The sequence below is a fragment of the Hippichthys cyanospilos genome, chromosome 6, assembly GCF_059441005.1.
Source record: "Hippichthys cyanospilos isolate Australia breed blue-spotted pipefish chromosome 6, RoL_Hcya_1.0, whole genome shotgun sequence".
In the NCBI taxonomy this organism is placed as follows: domain Eukaryota; kingdom Metazoa; phylum Chordata; class Actinopteri; order Syngnathiformes; family Syngnathidae; genus Hippichthys; species Hippichthys cyanospilos.
This window is the reverse complement of record NC_142374.1, coordinates 25,379,618-25,402,021: the sequence shown is the minus strand read 5'-3', so window position 1 is coordinate 25,402,021 and position 22,404 is coordinate 25,379,618. Positions and strand designations below refer to the sequence as shown.

Below are 22,404 nucleotides of genomic sequence, written 5' to 3'. Positions count from 1 at the left end.
AATGCTAACAATCAGTCAACGCGGTTGGCCCGCCTCTCCGTCTCAGGAGACGGGGAGCTTTGTCCTGAGGCCTGCTGTGTCGTCCTGCTAGGTCAAGCCACAAAAAAAAAAAAAACTCTGAAACCGGCAACCACAACTTCCTGGATATATATATATATATATATATATATATATATATATATATATATATATATATATATATATATATATATATATATATATATATATATATATATATATATATGAGATAATAAAGGCTATTTAGATTCCCCAAACAGAGGACATGAACCAAGCCTGGAAAAAACTCCCCAGGCATGCGCAAACAAAACACATCTCACACAAAGTGTAGATGGCTGGGGCAGGGGCGCTAAGTAATATTTTGACCAGAAATATTTTTGAGGACTTTATTCCCACAAATAGTTGAATTTGGAAAGGTCCAAACTCACTACTGGCAATCTCTAGCCTCCAGCTAGAAAGCACTCCAAATTCACGAATCTCTGGACATTTGAATAGCGAGAGAAGTCATCTTCGCCATCAACCCGTCACGTTCTTCCCAAGGCAGCGTTGAAACGAGGCAGACATTTGTCAGCGGCGCGATTTTGCGCAACATATGCCGAGCAGTCAAGTTTTGAGAGGCAAACAGCTGCGCGGTTCATCCGAGAGGAAGCGTCCTAGCGGGCGGCGCTGATCTCTCGCCGAGTGTCATCCGCACCAGCCGCGTGTTTGGATTCAAGCGCGACGTCAAGCTGACGGCGCTCATTAATAAGCAACCCGCGCAATCGCTTTAAGAAAAATCGAAAGCGGTCTTTTGATTGAAGTTGTTTTCGCATTCTGTGCGCTTCGTTAGCCGTGCGAACGACGGGGCCTCGGCTAGCGGAAAGACTGCCGGTACCGGTGTCGTCTTCGGGACACGTTGGCGCCGCTTCCTTGCCTTCGCCGTTGAGTCGTTGAGTTGACAAGCCCGCTCCGTTTCTACCGGGCAGCTACAGGTGAATCGCTGGCCAGAGGCACCTCAACGGTCCTCTGCAAATTGTTGAATTTGTCAATGACGGTGACGCTTGAGGTTGGAGCGGAATGTGTCCTATGACTCAAAACGCCCCTCAATGAAAATGCCAGCAATTTGTTCTAGTCTCCCCCCCACAGAAAAAAAAGCCTGCACATTTGATTTAGGGGCGTGGTTTTGAAAAACAAATCATACACAAAATGCTTCAGGTTTGTGGCTACTGGGGGCCGTGTAATCAAGACGTTTTTCATTAGCGCGGCTTATCATTTAGAGTGGGAGCAATACAATGTCTTTTCATTCTTTACCATGCGTTTTTTGTTTCGTGCGTCCTATATTTCGGAGCGACTTATGGTGCGAAAAATCCGGTAAGCGCTATCTACCTTTAGGGGATAAAAACACGAGATGGCGGCGAGATCCATTTTGACTGCGGTGACCTTTTTCCACGGCGACTTGCCTCTTCCATCCTTCTGCCCTTCGACTTTGTGCCCAGCGAAGCACAGATGACGCAAGCGATTCTGGTTCCCGCTTCCGTTTACCGCGCCAAGTGCTCCCATCTGCCGGCTTGCCCTCGCGGCCGCAAAGGTTTCATGGGCGAAATCTCCAAAGAGCAAAACCCGGGGGCGAGACGCGGCTACGGAGACCCCGACAAAGGCGCGGCGTATCCGGGGTCCCGCTCGGCCCGAGGAGGTTACCGCGTGAAGGCCGTCCCACAATGGAGCGCCTGACATTACGAGGGTGATCCATGTATCAGAGCCCGAAAGTGTCCCCCTTTTAAAGGTCGCGATTAACGGACGAGACGTTCGAAAGCCACGCTAAGTAGAAGGGGGGGGCTTCCTCCCGGCTTTTCAAGCGGAACTTTCGAGGTCGGACGCCAGCTTTGCTTCTTGAAAACGAGTAGAAAGGGTCTCGCAACGCCGGTCCTACGTCAAAGCCGTTTTACTCCATATCGCACGAAAAAAAATGAGAGAAGACTTCATACATCAAGTAGTAGAAGTAGCTGATCATCACAACCATGAAAAACAATTGAAAATATATTCAACCATTATAAACCATTTTTTCCCCAGAATTATTTTTGAACAATCTATAAAAACATGTTTCCTAAATTTGATCGGCGTCGCTAGTCGCGCGATCGCACCGCAGCCGTGAAAAACGGAGGCGCCCGGCGCTTCCGGGGAGTCGGGCTAATCGCGTTTGACGACGGGCGGCGCGGAGTCGCGGGCCCCGAGGGTTAAGCCGCAAACGTCTCCCGACAACGCTCGTCCGAGGACGCGTTAGCCGGCGCGACGACAAGTGAAAAATGGGCTGGACTATCAGTCGTTCATCAACGACGCTCGTCTCGTCGTCGTTTGAATTCGGAGCGCTCTGCGATATTAACCTCCGTGACCCCAAGTGCGTCGCCGAGACTGACAGGCGCGCTATCGGCGTCGCCGTTGGCCGTCACTCCGCTAAATGCTTTCAGGCACTTGGACATGCGGATGAAGTGCTTACAGCGTGGCGGCTGGCAAGTGAATGACTGGCTTGGGAAAAGTCCCGGCTACTTAACGCAAACGTAAATCCAGACGCAACTTCTCCAAATCACGTGTTGCGCTGGCCGCGTACCGCGCGCTGTCTTGCTTACGTGCTTTGATGAACAAGCTGCTCAAATTTGAAGCGAATTGTACAGTGGTACCTGTACTTCCCAAATGAATTTGCTCCCAAAGTCAAATTCAAATGATTAGGATCATTTTCAAGTTCCCGCAGAGTTTGCCGATGAGCTCATATTTTGACGATATACTGAAATCCGACTGGTCTCGTCATCTTCCTAACGTGAAAATATAGCCGACACTTTTAAACTTCACCCTACTTCGCATTCGTATTTTTACAGTTGAGTGGGTGAAAAATGTTTGTAGTTTGAATAAGGATTGTTCATTTCAGGCACTTTGACGTTCTTGGCGGTAATCCTTTATTACATTTGCCATTCATCTGAGGAAACTCCAAACTCCGTGTAAATGAGTCGGGCAAGTATAACCCGAAGCACAACCGAATGGCTTGGCGTCGCTGTCCCAATACTTTTGGTGTCACGCGTACGTCATTCGGCCTGGTTGCATTAATTGCTTCTGTAGTCGTAGTCTTGTTTTTCCGTCCCTCTTTTCAAATGAATAACAGGAGGCGCTTTTCAGCGCTTTGCTGGAAAATGGCCGCGCTCATCTACCTGCCAAAGACGGATAATAATCCTGGAAATGACTCCCTTCGGAGGGAGAAATTAACCTAGATTTCCATATCAAAGGCCCGTGAATGAAGCTTTTCTTCTCTGCCGAGCCGCTACGCGGAGGTAGCCGGCAGTGATGCGCGGGGCCCGACCGGGCTCCTTTCTCGGCGACGGAAGAAATCGGCGGCGGCGCGCCGCGGCGGAGGATGAGATCACTGGGCTTTCCGCGCAAGGTCAACTCGTAGGCTGTTTAAAATTCACTCCCATCCTCGCCCGCCGCTTGAAAGACACGGAGGCGGCCGGGGGAACCCGCCGGCCATTATGCAAAGGGGCCGGCGACTTTGAGAAAATACGTCACTCTTAATGAACGCCGGCATCCGCGGCCAATAATCTGGCGCGTCAACCAGAAGCGAGCAGGCTCCCTCCGTCTGGAGGCGCGCGCGTTTACCCCGCGCCGAGTTCAAAGGTTTGTCGGACTCCTCGGCCGCAAAAACACGAATCGTTTTCCGAGCGAGACCTTGTTTTAGCGCTTGGCAAAGAGCGCGCCTACCTTCGGGGTCCGCGGTACGTCAACAGATGCTAATTGCCGCTAATGGGCAAAGGTTGCGAACGTTTCTTTCTTTTTTTCTCTTCGTCGGCGGCTGGTTATTTTTCCTCCCCGTAGTGACCCGTGTCATTGTCCCGGCCGATTTCGGAGGCGCGGACTTAAAGCGAAAGGACAGCGGTTAGATGACATGTCACACAATATAGGGGTCTGGTTTCCGGCCCGCTGCCTGCCGGCCGTGTCCTTTGCTTAGCCCGCTTGGCTCCGCCAGACGTTAGGGACATGGAGCCTGACACGCGGGGACCCCTGCTCTCTCCCCTGGCCACTATCGGCGGAGTCGAAGCCCGCGGAGGCGGAGCCGTCCCGAGACCCGGGCCCCGCCGGCTCCGACCGGGCCGAGATCCCGCGGAGCCCCGGGGAGAGGCTCGTCTTCTTCCGTGACTTCCGTCCCCGAACCCGTTCTGAAAGGGCCCCCTGACTTGATAGGAGCGGACAGTCCCCCCTTGAATGTCGGGATGGCGTAGCCCGGCATGGGAAGAGCGAAGGTCAGGCGGGAGGAAGCCCCGGCGCGGGCGCGGAGAGGAAGAGGAGCCCGTAGCGGCGCTCCGGGTGCAGATGGCGCGCTGTTTTACGGCTGGCCTCAATGGAGTGTGTCAGCCGGGCTACTGCGGGCGTCGGACATGCGAAGATCACGCAAAAACATTGTCAACCGAAATCCGCGGCTTCGTTAACGAAGGTCGTCGGCGTGACAGCCGCCGCCTAACGCGCGCGGCCGAGTCGGCGGGACTCCGCAAGGGAACCCGATCTGTCATTCCGCCAGCGGCCGAAAAGTTTGTACAATGGGGCCACGCTAAAATGAGCGCCTTATCCGAAATGATCATAAGCAAGTTCAGATTGAGTTTTGACGTCGAGTGGTCTGATTTTCGCAGAGTTGTGCTCGTGCCACACCGCCGAGGTGGCGCGTTGGCTCCTCGACCCTTGTGACTTCGTCCGTGCGTCCTTGAGTAAATGGTGAATGGACTTTGACTTCTCTGGCGCTTTTCTACCTCGGGTGCTCAAAGTGCTTCACGCTAACTAGTCATTTAGCTAGACGGGGGGTTCAGCGTCTTGCTCAAGGACACTTCGACGTGGTCTTGACGGTCGGGGGATCGAACCCACGGCCTCTCGGCCGGGAGACGACCGCTCTATAACACCAAACCCCAGTTCTAAGCACCATGGGTACCCCAAGGTAGAAAAGCACAGCAATAGCACGGGGTTTTCTCGCATTTAAATGGGGGGGGGGGGGTATTCCCTCACTCCTATGCCTTGATTGCGATCGGCCCGGATTTCCAATCACGTGGTCGCCTTCTTGACATCCCTACTTTAAAGTGAGGTCTGGGCACTGTTCCAAATGATATTTTCCCCCTCCCTCTAATGTCTAATTTTGAGGCGCCGTCGCGTATGAGCGGCATAGGGGGGGCGATAAGATAAGCCAAGCAGCAAGGAGGAAAAGGCGACGAGAGCGAGAGGTCAGCGGAGGCGAAGCAAAGATCCAAGTCCCGTCCCATTGTGCGACATGTTCGCTTTGCCCGCTCGCCTCGGCGGCAGTGTTAACACTTCAGACGCTCAATATCTTCACAAAACACAAAGGACGCAAGCGGGCGCCTATCCACATCCTTTCCTTCAGGACGGCGAGATATGGATCCTTCCCCAAAGGTCAGCGCCGGCTCAAGAGTTTCAATCATTAAGCGCGGCTTTGTTGTTTGACTTTTTTGCCGGCGTAAAATCTACTTTTAGGTGCAAATGGCCCGGTTACGTCAGCGCGAATAGTGCAATGCAATCGGATTCTATATGTCAGTGGGAAATTGCAAAGGCTCGTGGAGCCCCCCTCCCCCCGCGTTTGATGATTTTATTATGAACGCAGACTCCAAATGTCAATGAGGGGAAGAAAAAAATAACGATAAGATCGCTTGCTGGCATTTTGAATCCGAATAAACACAAATGTTGTTTGCCGAGTAAAAAAATGACGCAATAATGTATATAGCGCGTGTGCTGAGAGCAGTTTACTGGGTTAATTACTTCATAGCGCACCTCCAACCATTGGGTGCTGTTTGGATCCATTTTGGGTCATTTTTCTCCCCGTTATTCTCCTGGTATTTTAGCCATCGATGAACAGTTTTGTCAGTCGGGGGTGGGATTATCATCAAGGGGAGCCGAACGGCGAATATAGAGCGCGCATAAAATATTGACTCGCCGTTAGTGAATTTGTAAGCTCGTCACCTGTCTCTAACTATGCCTTTGCCTCCTCCGAAAGAGGCCTGTTTATTACACATTTAACTTATTTGTGAGTGAAAGTATGGCGCTCAAGTGACCGAAATGAATCCAAGAAAATCCGGCCGCTTTTCAAAGTATTATTATTATTTTTTTTAACTCCTTCAATGAAAGGGACGTGTTTTCACCACATTCAATCCCTGATACTTAAGTATTGATTTAATAAATACAGTTGGTGCGTCTTATACACGGGTTTGTCCTATAGTTGGAAAATGATGGCAATTATTGCTTTTAGACACGCAAACCCCTCATCTCCTCCAGTCCCGCTCCTAAAAAGGAAAAAACAGCCAATGGCCATCTAATTATTTTCAAATAGGTGCCTCATCGAATCAACTCTGCGAGCATCCGGTCATATTTTGCCCCATCGGTGAATTAAGGAAAAATATATCCAAGCAGTATTAGCAGTTAGCGAAACCTTGGCGGTAAAGGGTCAAGCCGGCGATCGGCCCATGCCCCGCGCGTCCCGAACTACGAGCTAGCCCCAAGAATCTGGAGAATCTTCACTCTTGGCTATCTTTTGCTGTTTTTACTGCAAGCGCGCGGCGCGTGGAAGAGAAAAATGAAAGGAGCTGAAAAAGAGTGTCGGGATAAATCTATAATTGTTTGTTCAAGGGTGTTTTTGCGCAGCGTGAGCCCTTAGCGCGTAGAACGCTCCGCAGGAAGTCTCTTGAGGGAAGGTCTCATTTTCTGCCTCCCGCCGCGAAATATTCATCCGGGCCCCGAAAATAATACGGCAAGCGTTTCAAGGCTTAGCGCCTTTCAAATATGCCGGCAATAATGGACGGGGCATGAAATGAAGCGCAAAAGGAGGGAGCAGAGGTTCCCGGTCCGCGGCCAGGGTTTGGCATAATACTAATGACGCTTGAAGTGGCGTCGGCGGATACGCCGCCGCCGCGTCGGGACGAGTCGTTGCCGAGGATGAGCCCGTGAAACGCTGCCAACACTTTTTATTTCCCCCTCGTTCAAGGTCTGCTTGCTTTTGAAAACAAACAATGCACGCGTAATTGATGATAAATAAAATACCTACATTTGGGCGCCAAACACCCATCGCTCCCCCCTCCCCCTTCAACGGCCTGTTATTCCGTCTGATTGCGAGAGGGAAAAGAGAGAAGATTGTTCTAGGAGGGCTTTGTTGAAAGGATTCAAGGGTTTAACAATGGCGCATCCTCTCAGGCTGTCCTTCATCTCCAATAATCAAGCTTGGCCGCCGAAGATCCCTCCGGACGGCCGCCCGCTCGCTCGCGCTCGCCGTCGAGCGTTCCTCTTCCCGTCTCGTGTCACGTTTAGGGCTTCAAACGCCCGGCGCGGCAGACGGACGCTTCTTTTAAGCCGGGAGCTTTTTTTTTCCTTTTTTCATTTGGGCTTCTCCATTAGCATCAGATGAAGACGAGGGTGGCGCGCCCCGAGAATTTGCCGCCGCTCTGAACTTTCTTCAGTTCGGGTGAAACCGGAGTCAAAAATAAACGAACCTGAAAAGGACCAAAAATTGGAATACAGATATGTCGGACTCCAGGAAATTTCACAACCAAAAAATCCAAACCTCAGCTTAGGAAAAACCCACTCGCACGCCATCCCTGCTATTTTATACACAGTCCAACTATTGCCAAAGAAATCCTGCTTGTATTCTTGCGGTTGTTGTTTCATACCCGGCACTGTTGTATTTCACACCTACTCTGAAGGTTCAAGGACGACTTGCAAAGTCGCAACTTGTGCGATGGCAAATAATACATTCGCTATTTGCTTACAATGAGAGTTTTTAAAAAGTAAATATTTTTTGGGAAGAAAATAGAGGCAACGTGTGTGTGTGTGTGTGTGTGTGTGTGTGTGTGTGTGTGTATATATACATACGTACACAAACACTTTTATACAAACATATTTTTATGTGTACATTGTAAACCTATGATTTATAGAATAAACACATCAAAATACAGCCTGCGACGGCAATTCCTTCGTAATTCCCATATTAAGGGTATTTTATATTAGTCACAACTCGTGTGAGGTCAAATAATAAATGCGTTATTTGCTCACAATCAAATATCATTTAAGAGTAAAACAATATTCTCTGTGTGTGTATGTGTGTATGTGTGTGTGTGTATATATATATATATATATATATAATTGAAAGTGGGTCGCGTATAAACTTTAAATCTGTCATTTAAAGCTCGATTAGACACATCAAAATACATCCCGCAAAACCAATTGCTTTATACTTCCCATTTTAAGAATAACTTTCTTTCTTATTTAATCTCATTTGACGAGGATGATTATATTATTAATGATCCGAGCGGCCCCGTATGATTTGGACTTGTTTTTCCCCGTGTCGTCTGTCTCCCTTTGTTTGGAGGCTGCGGCGTGTGTTGGGGCATCGTACACTTGGGGGCGCTGCAGGCCGCCGTTTCCGCGCGTCTCTTCCGAGCGAGTAGGCGGGCGGATCGGATCCCTTCCGGCCGGCCGGGGTGTCACCTACTGGGCTTGGCGCGGCGAGGTGGAGACCGGCGCGACTTTAGTCGGGACTCTCGCGCAGGTAGCTCGACGGCGGAGTCAAAACAAGAGCGTGACCCCCAAATTGGCGAGGGATCGCCGGGCCCGCTTCCAAGCCGGACGCCTTTGCGCATTTCCGAGGCCTGCACAGAAATCTTGTTGGCGTTTCGCGAAGTGCTTGTTGTGATCGCAGTTAAATCGGAGATCCCAGTAGAAACTTAAAAAAAAAAAAAGTATAACGAGGCCTGTTCGCTTTCAAGCATGTCATCTTTTTGTTTGTTCTTACAAATAAGCTGTTGTCAAAAAAAAAAAAACGCAAAAAAGAACCAGTGGTATTTTCTATTGTCTTGAAAAACTAAAAGAGACTGAGGCTCCTGTACCATTAAAACTTCTCTCAAAAATAGACGTTATTGCAGTTTTTTTTTTTAAAACTCTTTTGAATAATTTTCTGGCCTTTCAATCCCATGTCCTTATATTTTTTTTCAAAAATGTTCAAAGTGTTTAGCTCCAGAAGTGTCTAACAACAGCTGGTACTAAATGAATTTAATAATCGATTATTTGAGGTCACAGGTGTCAAACTGAAGGCCCGGGGGCCACATCCGGCCCACGTAAAATTGTGGCTCGCCACATTTAAAATGTAAAACAAGCTTTGTTTATTTTCGGGCACGTCATTTATTTTGTTTTACAATGAAGGTGTTGTTCTCGTAATAAAAGGCATAATCCAACCGTATTCATATTCACTTGCCGGAATTTCTTTTTCTTGTTAAAGTTTAACGTAATTATAATATAACTTTGTCTTGAAAAAAAATGACACTTTACTCCACAAGAATAAAAATGTGACCGAGGCTCCTGCACCATTAAACCTTCCATCAAAAGTGGACATGGCAATCTTTCTTTATTTCTTTTTTCCAGTATGTTAAATAACAGAAAAAAAGATTATTATAAGAGTCCAGCGTTTAAATCCCAGTTAGTGTTATTTTTTTTTGCCTTTTTTATTTTTAACCAGCCTCTGATTTCAAAAGTGTGTCCCCAACATACTTGAAATGTATTTGATTGACGGTCGTTCTGGCACTTTGACAGAAATCAGAACTACGATGCGGCCCCAGGATAAAAGTGAGTTTGACGCCCCAGCTTTAGGTTATTAAATAATAAAGCGATCATTTCAGTGATGAATCAATCACTTTCATAACCAATTACTCTAGTACTAAGCTACCTTTGATTACTTTAGGTACTGATGTACGTACTTTACCCCAAATCATCAAGTACTAAAGTAACTGCTATATTTAGTACTTAATTGATTACTTTGTAAATGAAACAAAAAATGGAGCGAACACGAAGTAGCCGGGATGGAATAGCCGCAAAGCTATCAAACGATGTCTTTGTTATTGAATGAGTTAACATGAGTTCGATTGAACCCCGGGAGTTGGCTGAGCCGGTCTGAGGGGTTCAACGGGTCAAGCCGCACAATGTGAGTGTGTGTGTGTGTGTGTGTGTGGAAGCCTTCTCCTCCCGCGTTCAGCATTGTGGAAATTTGCCTTTTCCGTGGGGCGAACGCGCTTCCAAAGTTGCGGGCTTCAACTACAGCGACGCGGCAACTTTTCATGGCATTTAGGGCTACGCGTGCTAATTCACGCCTTTGCAAAAACGGAGGGGGAAAAACCACAAGAAGAAAGACGGTGTCGGCGAGCTGGGCGGTCGGCGGCGTGTACCCCCGGGGCTACTTTGAGCTGGCAAATCTAATTGAGTGCCGTGACAGGAGCACTAACATATTTTCTGCCCACCTAGAAAGCCCGGACTTTTCTCAAGAGCTGACAGTGCGCTTTATAATCCGCCGCACCGTATACAAACAGTGCATAAAACGCCAGCTTTCATTTTTGCTCTTTTATACGTGTACTTCGTGTCATTAATGACGCAAATATCCGGCAGACCAGTTAGGATTAAAACGAATAATGTTTAAAAAAAAAATACATCTTGAGATGCCACTACAAATGTATTGACAGTTCAAAAAAAAAAACAATTTTAGGTGTTAATATTTTTTTTTGTCATCCCAAATGGATTTGCAATAGTTGGGGGTTACGTCGCGGAAAAAATAGTTGATCGGGGGTGCTTTGTTGCAAACCACCACCAACAAGACAGTTCTCTCCGCTCACAATAGACAAGTGCATCCAAACGCTAATTTTAGCCCTTTTTTTTTTTCCCATCAAAGCCATTGTGACCGGTTCTCATGAATACGCGTAGGCAGAAGATCCGCCGAGATTCTGCCTCTCCGTGACAGCTAGTTTGACGTAATTACACTGACATTAGCTCTTAGTTGTCTTCATTAAAGTGACGCTTCATCTCATTAAACGACAACCATACCGTATTGTGTTAATACTTTTGTTTTTGTCCATTAATAAGAAATCTAACACACTTGGAGGACTCTTGACGAAGCTAAAACTAGACTAGCTATTGACGGAATGGCCCTAAAGTAAACCAGTCGTTTTTTCAAAATTGTTGAATGATCACATTGCCTCCATTTCAAAAAACATATCGACCGTTTGATGTATGCGGTCAGATTAGTAGGAATTTACCGTATTTCTCAGAGTATTAGTCGACCTCGGCTTTTTTTTACTTCAGTTTGAGTGAATTTTACAAAAAGGCGATTATGAGTCGAGCCCTGACTTTAGTGGTTACATACGGGAGATCACGGCTGTCCACTTACAACACATGGTGTGCGTTACGATTAAAATATTGAAATTACGCTACTTTTACAGGCATTTCTACATCGTATATCGAGTTGTATCGTCTTGGGAAATGATTTGCTGATCATCTTACTTGGGATGTTCTCTAGTGACAAATTTCTCCCCCCACCCGCCCACAATCATGTTCAAGAAAACTTCCGAGGGCTGAAGGAGACTGGTCTTTTCAGAAAGCCTCAGTCCGCCGAAAACCAAATATTCTCGTTGACAACAAAGAGGCAATCGGGCGCTGATTGACCAAGTGCACGCTTGCGCTGTACTGTGCAAAAACCGACGTATACTATATCCAACTAGAGGTGTATCAAAAAAAATATGGGGGTTTAAAATGAGACGAAAATGGACTTGTACGCAGAGAAAAACATTTCTCTTAAAATCCCATTGACTTTGTATTGCTTGTTTCTGTGATGAAAGCGGTCAGCGTGATCAGATTTTTGTTTTCCCGTTCCTCATTTTTCAACATCACTGCAGCATTCAACAACACGTCGAATTAATTTCACATCAGTACTTTTTGTTGGCGGCGACACCACGGCTTCTCGAAACCCTTTTCGACATGATTACCGCAAACCAAAGCAGTTTGCATAAATTCGAGCGCCAACTACAGCACAACCATAATTACTGTGTTTTTACCTTTCTCACAGCGTGTGATGAATTTCATTTCAGAAAAAAAAGCATTGTAGTTTAACACTCTTGTCACCTTCAAACTTACACCAAAATATCATTCCATATTCTTTTCAAACCTAAAGAATTAGATGAACTTGTGATTTTCAAAATCAAAGATTTGAAAACGAGCAAAGTCGTAGCTTGGCTGAAAGGCGCAGGAATGTAGCTTTCTTTGAATACTAGCTTGGGATGGACGATACACCTAAATAATTTGATGATTTCATCGGTTTAAAAATATTGTATTTTTATATCTTTTTAAAATATCGTTTTATCGATGTTTTATATATTTATCTCTTTAAGAGAACCTTCCATTGCGGCGAATTGGTGCTGTGTTTCGGTATGGTGGCAGGGGGGTGGGACCGCGGAGACTCTGCGAGAGTTAGCGGCCGCTCTTGCCGCGCTCTGGCGCACCGAATGCTGTATAATAAACGCATTTCATACACTTCATCTACTACTTTTCACGGGTGTTTTCCGGTCCCCGCGAACGGCAAAAACTGAGGGAACACATGACGTTGACGCCGTATCGCGCGGCCTTAATCCTAGTCGTCAAATCGGAATCGGCAATTAAAGCCTCATCAATTGTATACGCAGACGCGTCGATTTCTTGCGTAGACATTTGGTCAATGAACGCTATGCGATAAAAGGAATTCTGGTTATTTTCGGAAAGCTATGCGTCAACCAAAACGGAGTCGGACAATGGCACACCCGCGGTCCGCGGGGCGTCGGAGAAAAGGCCGAGGCGCGAGCTTTCCGGGAAGACGTCCGCTCGGCTGGGCTCGGGGGCCTCCGGCCAACTGGGACGCATCGGAGGGCGGGACGACAAACAGATGGGAAGGAGCGCCAGAAAGGTGAGCCGGAGGTCGCGCCGAGCTCCGGCGTCAAAGCTGCGGGCGGCGCTCGGAGCCTCTCGAAAAAGTTAACTGCGCTAAACAGCTTGCGTGCTCGCAATCAACTCATAAGAACATATTGGAGCTTTTTTTTCTTTTTTTTTTCCCCCTCCTGTTTTGCCACAGGCGCGCAAGCAGGCACCAAATGTTGGAGAAATTCTCTGGAAATCTGGAGCGTCGAACCTTGTGGGTGTTCTCTTTTTTTCTCGTCTTTTCTCTTGTCCCCCTTTTTTCCGTTCTCATCTTTTCTTTTTTAAACTGGATTGTGGTACCTGAGACACAAGAACTTGAAGCACCCGCACGTCAGATGCTCGGCTTGCCAACGTCACACTGAGTCAGGTCCGGGCAACCTCCAACTTTTAACAACACACAAGGAAGGAAGACAGTAGGCTTTAGATTTTTTGGCTCGCGAGAAGAATGGACAGAGATGTGTAGTAACAGTCTATTTTAGACTACTCTGACCACACATCCTGTTGAGCCCTCTTTTATTAATTAGTTGCACTGGATCCAAAAAGGTTTTTGGGTAGCACCCACGGAGGCGACGCAGCAATCAACATGCGACAGTGGTGCGTGCGCGTGTGCGTTATACTATCGGTTATCGGCTCGTACAGTGGCTCGTACTACTATCTTCTTCTCCAAGAAGGCAACGGCCATCCACAGATCACGAGGTCATGATGTCTCCTTTCCTCTTGTGCTCTCCGCTTCCGCAGACAACTTTCACAAACAAGGTTTTACTGCTGAAAAAAATGCTTTCCAATCCAATAGGAGTAAATATGGGATCATTCATGTACATGTATTCTCACACGCAGCCAAAACCAAAAAAGAGGTGACCGCTGATTGGTCCTTACCTCAGCCTGACGCACTCTGATAGCTGAAAATATTTTAGTTTTTGTAATTCATATTCCGCATACATTAACTAATTATGCTGACGTGCCCCAAATTAGTTGTTTGGTGGTCCAATGTGAGACTGTGGCTAATGTTGGTTTACGTTGTGAACCGAAATGCAGAGGTGAGGTCAAAAACCGAAGAATTGACGCGGCGATGAAGTTATTTTTTCCGAAAACTGTCGGTACGCACTGTATAAGGCGCGGCGCAATATAAGGCACCCCGTGGTTTTTGGGGAAAAGTCAAGGCTTCTAGTTGCGCCTTACGGTGCGGAAAATACGCCGGACTTTAGGCATGTAAACATCTGGATTGAGTGGGCGGGGCCCAGTTGAGCAGCAGCGCCCTCCCCCTAAGACATGCGGCGACGTGGTTTTGGTTTTCACGCCAGCGCCGCGGCATTCCTTTAGGCGCCCTTCCCCCGCGGGTGTAAAAAGACTGTCCTCCGCCACAGCAGATTAGCAGAGAGCCCCCTAATGGAGTAATTACAGAAAGGCAAACATCTATTTTTCACCTGCGCTCCGCCATTATTCTCTGTCTCCCTAGCCACTCTATTGGAAGTCACTTAGCGGCCTTACAATGACTTATCATGGAGTGCCATTCAGGCGCGGCGCGGCAATTTGTCTTCGGCCGGCCGGCAATCTTTCTCCCTCGGCCGTATCAAACGTTGGCCGGCTAAAAAGCGAGAGGAAACCCCTCCCAAGCAGATAGCGCCGCGCCGCGCCTTAGCAGATACTAGAAAGGTGACAGACAAGGAAAATAATGCAGCCGGCCCAAACGCCTCCGGGACGCCGAGGTGTTAAATGGGTCGCGCGGCGGCGCCAGAAACAAACCTGTCCTTTTGCAGCCCAAGGAAGCTTATTTGGCTACCGTACAATCACGTGACTTCTTTGAGCCAATCGGCAGACGTTTCCGCACAATACCGAAAAAAGGCTCCGGCGTTTTACAGGATCGTAATGCCAGCCAAATCGCGAAAGAATACCAGCGTCCGCGCGATGGCAAATCGGGCCCGTTTTCAGCTGATCCAAATCGTAGGGGGAGGGGCCAAAAATGTCATTTGATTGTACAATTTTAATATGATTATTCGCTTATTATTCAATCTTCAGGGTGCCTGAAAAAACAAAGCGTGCTTTCCAAATACCTTCTACTCCTGCGAGGACCCCCCCCCCCCCCAAAAAAAAAACTTCTGCGCACCCCTGTATACGTGCATATATGGATGCGTGTCTATTTGTGCGGTAGGTTTCCCGGAAAAGGCCTGCTGCTTGTAGCGTTGCTCTGGTTTGTTTTCATTCCAAAACGGCGTCCTTAACTCGCGGTTGATATTTGCAATGAGGTCGTTTCTTTTTTTTTCCAGCCGGTTCCCGAGCCTCGTCGGCTTTGCTGATACCAAGCGGCGCTCGGGTGTTAGCGTGCGCGGGCTGCCGGCCGGGGCCTCCTTCGGACGAGGGGGCGGGGCGTCCGATTAGTCTCTCGCCGCTTAACACAATGACAAATAACGGCGATTCTTTTTCTTGCGCTGATAATCAGGACAAGTTAAACATTTCTCAGCGGCCACGAGTGAGCCCATTAATCCTTGCTGCCGTCACGCCGATAAGTAGCGACTCCGGAGTAATGGCCTTGTCGCCTTCAAAAAAGCCCCGGAGAATGGAACCTATTAAAACGACACGCCCGTTATTATATTCATCAGCCTATTGCAACTGGCAGATGACGGAAAAGGAAAAGATATATCTATATTTGTAATATTTCAAACTTGAACTTTTTGCCACTTTTTGCAGAATATTGCATCATACGACCCTATCGACATCGGTGATACCGTACCACATGAAAGCTCCGATTCCATTCTTTACCGAGAAAAAGAAAGTAAGCTTGGAGCCCATTCCGTGCCTGAGCATCCGCTGTTTGAATGTCCTGACACCAAGGTATCTTGGACAAAAGAAGAAAAGGCCTGTTTTCTGCACACAAATATATACATTTTTAGTAGCAAGCGAAACATCTCGGCAGTCCTACTCTTCGTTAAGACGTGAAGAAAAGAGCGGAAATGCGTTTTGGAGGTCAAAAGAACAGTTTGCGTCATCACGACAGTTCTCGATTGGCGCGATATGAAGGGGAGTTCCGAGTTGATAGGAATTCTTGCCAGTGGCATTTTACGCGACGTTAACCTTTATTTCGGCCGCGCGATGGACTTTCCATTTGTTTCCAGGAAAAAGGCGCGGGGCCGCCCGCATCGGCCGCTGCCCTCCAAAGCCCGTTTTGTTGGGCCGGTCGGCATGGCGACCCCGCGCTCTCTCCCGCTTTGAAGTCAAAGCTCGGGGGCGATCGGCGCGGCTTCTTGAAACACGTCACGACTGGGGCTTTAAGAATATGGCTAATCATCTTAAGGTTTTAGCGCGGCGCGGCAGCGTCATCAAAGCATTCCCGCCTCCATTCACAGCACCGACGGGCGCAAATGTGGCCGTGCGTTTAGGGGCGGATCCCATGGAAAAGTCAAATCGGTGGCCATACTTTGGACTGAAGTTTCTTCAAATATGACAGAATTTGCCGCACTTTAAGGCGCGCCTAAAAGCCTTGGATTTTCTCGAAAGCTGACAGTGCACCTTAAACGGCACGCTTTTCATCATGTAAATGCTTCCATTTTTAGTTCTAGATGTATTTTGTGCAATTAAAATTTGGTTTGAAATGTTGATATGCTAGTTACTGCATGCTCCAATTTTGACGCGATTTATATAGGGACAAGGTTCAAAAAGGCTAATTGTATAAAATAAATCAAAACAGTATTTTTAAGGTTTTTAGTTGCAATTTGATCAATTTGAATCATTTTCGTATTCTTTGAAACTCTTGATTGGAGTCTTTTAATGTAAAAGAGGTATTTCTTTCCACCAATCATCTTTTCTTCATTTCCGATTGTCTATTGATAAAGTTTGACTGACGTATCTGATTGTTTTGGTGGCGGCTCCCTCTAGCGGATGCGTAACGCAAGCCCAGCCACCACTGTAGCTTCTACTCCATGCGCCTCATAATGCGGCATGTCTTATATATGAAAACACTTTTCAAACAGGCCGTTGATTGAAGGCGCACCTTATAATCCGCCGCATCTTATGGTGCGCTAAAATAGACTATGCTCCACAAATGGCCTCCAAGCCATCGTTAGGACACCGCTGCAATACATCAAACTCAAGTGGTAATCAGCGGATGACCTTCGCCCCTCGCCGAGACCCTTGTTATTTTTTATTTTTTTGGCTCGTTTCCTGCTTTCATCAAAAGTGTAAATGAAGCGCAACGAGATTTACAATAAGATATTAGCAAACCTCAAACCGCAGCTTTCATTACGCCCGTTCATTTGCTAGGTTAAGATTTCCGCCTACGCCGTCCTAACTTGGCATCTCGTCAATCTTTCATGAATAATGAACGTCCAAATATATCAACTGACATGGCTTTGCAGACGTGCGCACCATACAGCGCTGGCTTCCAGCATTCATTTGCAAAGTGCGTCTGAGAAGGTGCAGGACCAAAAACAAGAAAAGTTTGTTTGTTTTTTCCCTAAACGGTCGTAAGAGCGACCCGAGTGCAAAAAACCAAGTCGGAAATCCTTAATTTTGGAAATCAAAGGCAAAAGTCAAGATGTGGAGAATTTGAGGTTAATCCCCAAACAACGAGTCGATTCTTCCGAATGGCCGGCAGTGAATTTGTTCAATTTCTTGTGGGTTTCATTTCGACAGCTCATAGAATCACGGAAGCCGAGCATATTTATTTTCTCCTCCACTGACCCCGACGCCTTCCTTAGATTGCTAACCCCTCTACGGCGGGGGTCCCCGAACGTTATCTCACCACGGCTATTCGGATATATGTCGGGAAAGGCGACTTCACTTTGAGGCCGCCGCCCTTTGCGAGATCATCCGGCACGGTAACAAAAAGGTAGAGGATCCGTTCCTTGTCGGTTTTTGGGGGGGCCATTTTGATTTTGTAAACTTTAGGAAGGTAACAAATATACCCTAGCAAAAAGGAGACTTTTCTTTGGCTTCTGTGATTTATTTGTTTTGTTTTGCAACGGGGGCCCTCGGAAGGCCGGAGAGCCCCGGGTCTAGTCGGGAATCCTCAGCCGGTCCCGTCGGTCAAGCGCGCCGACAATGGAGGTCATTCCATCCTCTTTGGGGTTCTTCTTCTTCCGACGACGCACTTGGTAGATGAGCATCCTTTGGAGTGCGCCAAGAGAAACTTTGCCTCAAGTACTTTGCTCTCGTGATGATAAACGGCCTTTTTTTTTTCTCTCTCCCTCTCCGCTTCCCCTCCCCGCGCGCACTCTGGGCTCCTCTGAAATCTCCCGGGCGTGATTGCCATGGGCCACCTGCATTGTCCGGATCTGGAAATATTTCAGGCGCATTTGGGGAGATGAGGCAGAAAGGAAAGTAGAGAGTAAAAACACAAGGCGTTGTGCGAATCCCGGAGAAGGCCTTGAACCCTGCCATTCATCCTTTTCACTTCATCAGCTGAGTCTAATTGCCAGAGAGGACAGAATAGCCGGGGCCCCATTGTTCTTGATCCTCTTTGGAGCCTCTGAGGCATGAAAAGCGAAAGGCCTGCTTTTGATCCCCCCCCCCCCCCCCCCCCTTCCTTCTATCATCCCCTACGATCCTCTCCTTTAGAGCGGGACGCTCCTTTTCTTCATCCGCGCTAAATAATGATCAAGCCCAGCTCGCTGAAATAATGGCGGCCGCGGGAGGTCGGCCGAGGTGGGCGCGGCCGGCCGGACCCCGGTTTCGGCCGGGTCGGCCCTAATGAGGTCTTCGCGGCCTTTCGGGACAGGGCCGACGCGTCCCGCCGTCCCGTCCCATCCCGCCGTCCCGTCCCGTCCCGTCCCGCCGTCCCGTCCCGTCGTCCCGTCCCGCCGTCCCCTGCGTTGGCGCCTACCTGTCCTCTGCCGCGGACGCCTTGCGGGCAAAGTTGGCCGGGATTTTCGCTCAACTTGCGCCGGGATGAAGACTGCCTATTGGCGAGCGGAAAAAAACTGACGAGCGCTGTCAAAGAAAGTGTCAAAGACCCCCCCGGCCCCCCCACCCCTCCTGACAAAAGCAAACATTACTTGTATCAAAAGAATGCGAGGGCGCCAATGTCTCTCCTCATGCTTTTCAAATGATTTCTCTTCAAATGGGCTAGCAAGCATGCACATCCTTGTTGATTTTGCTTTCAGAATTGCTCACATGCTTTTTTTTTTTTTTTTTCTTTTTTCCCTTGGCCTTAGGTATCGGCCTTGGCGCTCATCCCACGCTCAGAAATGTGTCAAATATGTCAACTTTTGAAAACAGTTTGAATTTGTTATTTTTTAATTTGTTTCTCTTGTTTTAAAGAAATGCATAACGTCAATATTTTTTGGACTGCTCGGACTTAAAAGGAAGCAAAAAACAAGCATCTGAACTTGCAAAACAGTTATGGGCACGAATGAAAAGCAATTTTTGCTTTTCTTCCTTATTTTTAGCTTGATTTTTATTCGTTTCAATGTTCTTTTAAGTTTGTTTCTTTTGTTCGTTTGTTCATCAAAATAAAAAGGTAAGATCAATGTATTTTGACTGGTCTGACTAAAAAGCAAAACAAATAAAAAAGGGAAAAACCATGTAGAAGAGGCTGATTGGCTTGATATTGCCACTTTTTGACTGGTCAGACCGAAAATGGGGAAAAAAGCGAGAAAAATCGTGCGGTCATGAACGTAATCTATGATAGAATGAAGTTGCAATAACCAAACTAGGATGTAGCGAAACACGGTGACAGCAAAGTGACAAAAGCGAGTATTACTCGTATCAAAAGAACCCTTTGGCGCCAACATCTCTCTTCACTCTTTTGAAATCATTTTTCTTCAAATGGGCTAACAAGCATGCCCATCTCTGTTGATTTTTGTTCCGGAATTTATCAGAGCCCCCCCACCCCCACCCCCCTTTTTTTTCTCGCCCTTAGATATCGACCCTGGCATTCATCCCGCGCTCAGAAACGTGTCAAAACCTGACGAGTAAAACCTGCGATGAAAGCGAACGGCAAAGACGTAACGAGACGCGCAACCTAGCTAACCGGCAAACAAACGCGACAGCGGGACGTGACAAACGAAAACACACACGCGCAGAAAAAAAAAAGCTTGGAGCAATCGTGTTGGGCACGCCTAACATCTGAGTACTGTTCCAGAACAAAGCCCGGCTGCTGTCAGCGCATCGATCCGATCCTGAAGGCGCGCGCTCGCGCGCACGCACGCACACGCACACCTTTAGCCCCCCCCGCACCCCGGGCCTCCGACGCCAGGCTCCCTCGGAACGTTCTTATCGATCGGGCCGACCTGGGCGGAGTTAAGTCGCCGATAAAACCGTAGCGACGGCTTCCTGCGGCGCCAACGCCGTTTGGGTGGCGGCTAACCACGTTTGAAGAAAACATTTTCAAAACCCGATTTAGTGGCGGCGCTCCGACTCCGCTGCGCCAATTTGCCGAGCGCCGGCCGCTGCGCCCGTCCGTTTGAAGCCGCCGTATTTGCCGCCGGCCGACAATCGAAGAGCGCCGGGAAAGCTCCCGCGGAAAAAGTCGAAATGGCTTTTTCTCCGAGCGCGTAGTTGGATGCGATTGGCGACCCCGCGCGCAAACGGCCGCTCGCTCGCTCGCTCGCTCGCTCGCTCGGGCTGCGTACGAGGGAGAAACACCCAAATTAGGCGCGCTTTGTACACGGGGCGTTTCGCGATTGGTTTTAGCTCGAAGAAAATCAATTCCCGAGCGAGCCGGACCAATAAAAAAAATGTAGCTGAGTTTTATACGTTACAGAATCACCTCGCCGGCTGTTTTCATTTTTTCCTCCCCCAAAAATGAAAACTGGCAGTTTCCGAGCTGTATAAAGCTCAGCGGATTATAAGGCGCAATTTGGAGGAATTTAGGTGCGCCTTATAATGCGGAAAATGCCGTACTCGCCATCGGCCGCTGTGACTTGCAAACAAAAACACAAGAAAAATGTTAACGTAGTTATTTATTTACCTATCTACGTACTAAACAAAATATAGGTGCTCTTTGATACGAACCCATGTCGAATGAACACGAGTACATTTCAGTTCCCTTTGGATGGTATTTTGTTGCGTAATGGTTAGCCAAGCCATTTCTCCAGAAATCAACTGAACAAGTCTCCGTCTCTCTAGTGAGTGATTAAATTGTATGTCAGTTTTTTTTGTTTTTTTTTTGAGCGTCTTTAGTGCTGTCATGTTGACAGCATTCCATGTGGGAGGGTCTGCCGATAAGCGAGCCATCTGTAGCGGGCTGCCGAACGACACGCTGTAAAGCGAGATTTGAGAGTGTGGAGAGACTTGACTTGACAAATGTTGGCACGTAATGAGACAGAAGGGAGTTTGGGGAAAAAAAAAAAAAAAAAAGACGGAGTCCGTCCAGAGATAAACAATTAGATTTGTCCCCGAGGTAAAGGCCGGGCAAAGCGCGGACGCACAGACTAACAAAATCAATACGGCTTCCAGTAAGAAGCAATCGGGGTGAGAGGGACCACGAGGTCAGCGTTCTTTTTCGCGCGTAAACACGCAATCGGGAAAACAATCTTGGCTGATTATAAACGGCGGCTGGCTAATATGAGCGTGCTTGATGTATGCCTTACCATCTGGAAATTTCGCCACTTCCCACCGACGGCGATGCACATTGGCCGCATGCTAATGCTAACGTTACAATGCTTACGTATTCATCTAGCGCTATTTTCAGGGAGCGTTATACTTCCAACAAGTAAAAGTGTTTTTAGGTCGTTTGCGTCATACATTTATTGCGAATTTTGAGGAATTGGCCGGACTTATCGCAAAACTTTGCTGTTTTACTTTAACGCAGTGGCTTGACATTCTCCTGTATATTTCATTGCACTTCTGGCCCAGGGATAGTTAAAAAATAAATGAAAATCTAGTCCCTTCCATATTGACAGTTACTGCGTGCTAAGGCGATCGCGCGGTTGGCCCAACGCACCCGAGGTCTGGTCCCGAAGTTCTAAGAGGTGGGCTCCACCTAGATGCTTACGGCACCCGGTGTTCCCCGGCGCTCTCCCATCCAACTACTAAGCGGTCCCAACCCGCTTAGCTTCAAAGACTGGAACACTCTCTTTAGTACGGCTGTAAGCGCCTTGTTAATGATCTTACTACGCCGCGGTATACCATGCTATACGACGCCATGCTACGCTATACTATATTATACTACGTTTCACATTCATACTACACTATACCATACCATACTGCACTCTAGTATACTATACCAAGCCATACTACGCCATACGACACTATACGATGCTATACTTTGATAATACTAGTCATTTCTTGTTCAAAAGAAGGAGGAACCGAGGAAGAGACAATGGTCGGAAGACATTTCGTGCAGAGATGCTTTGACAGCCCGAGATAATGGAGCACGGCCCGAAAACGAAGAGCGGTCACTCCCTTGGGGAAGGTATTCCCATCGCGAGCCCGGTCCAGACTCGCAGGTCTAATGTAAGACGCGGCCGGCGCTCCCGGCGGGCTTGACAAGGCCGGCGACCGCGCCGTGCGAAAAGTCAACAAGGCGGGAGGCCGGCGGGAGGCCGGCGGGAGGCCGGCGGGAGGCCGGCGGGAGGCCGGCGGGGCCGTCCCGCGAGACGGCCGCCCGTCCGGCCCCGGAGGCGCGAGCCCACGCGACGGCCCGGCCGGCTCGTAGCCGCCTTGGCCCTCGGCGCCGGGGGAGCC

General features: G+C 48.3%; 1 long non-coding RNA gene across 4 annotated transcripts in view; it reads left to right on the top strand.

The window, feature by feature from the left end:
- LOC148422996 (uncharacterized) overlaps window positions 1-22,404 on the top strand; it is a 167,933-nt gene that overhangs the window by 43,475 nt on the left and 102,054 nt on the right. The window lies entirely within an intron of this gene.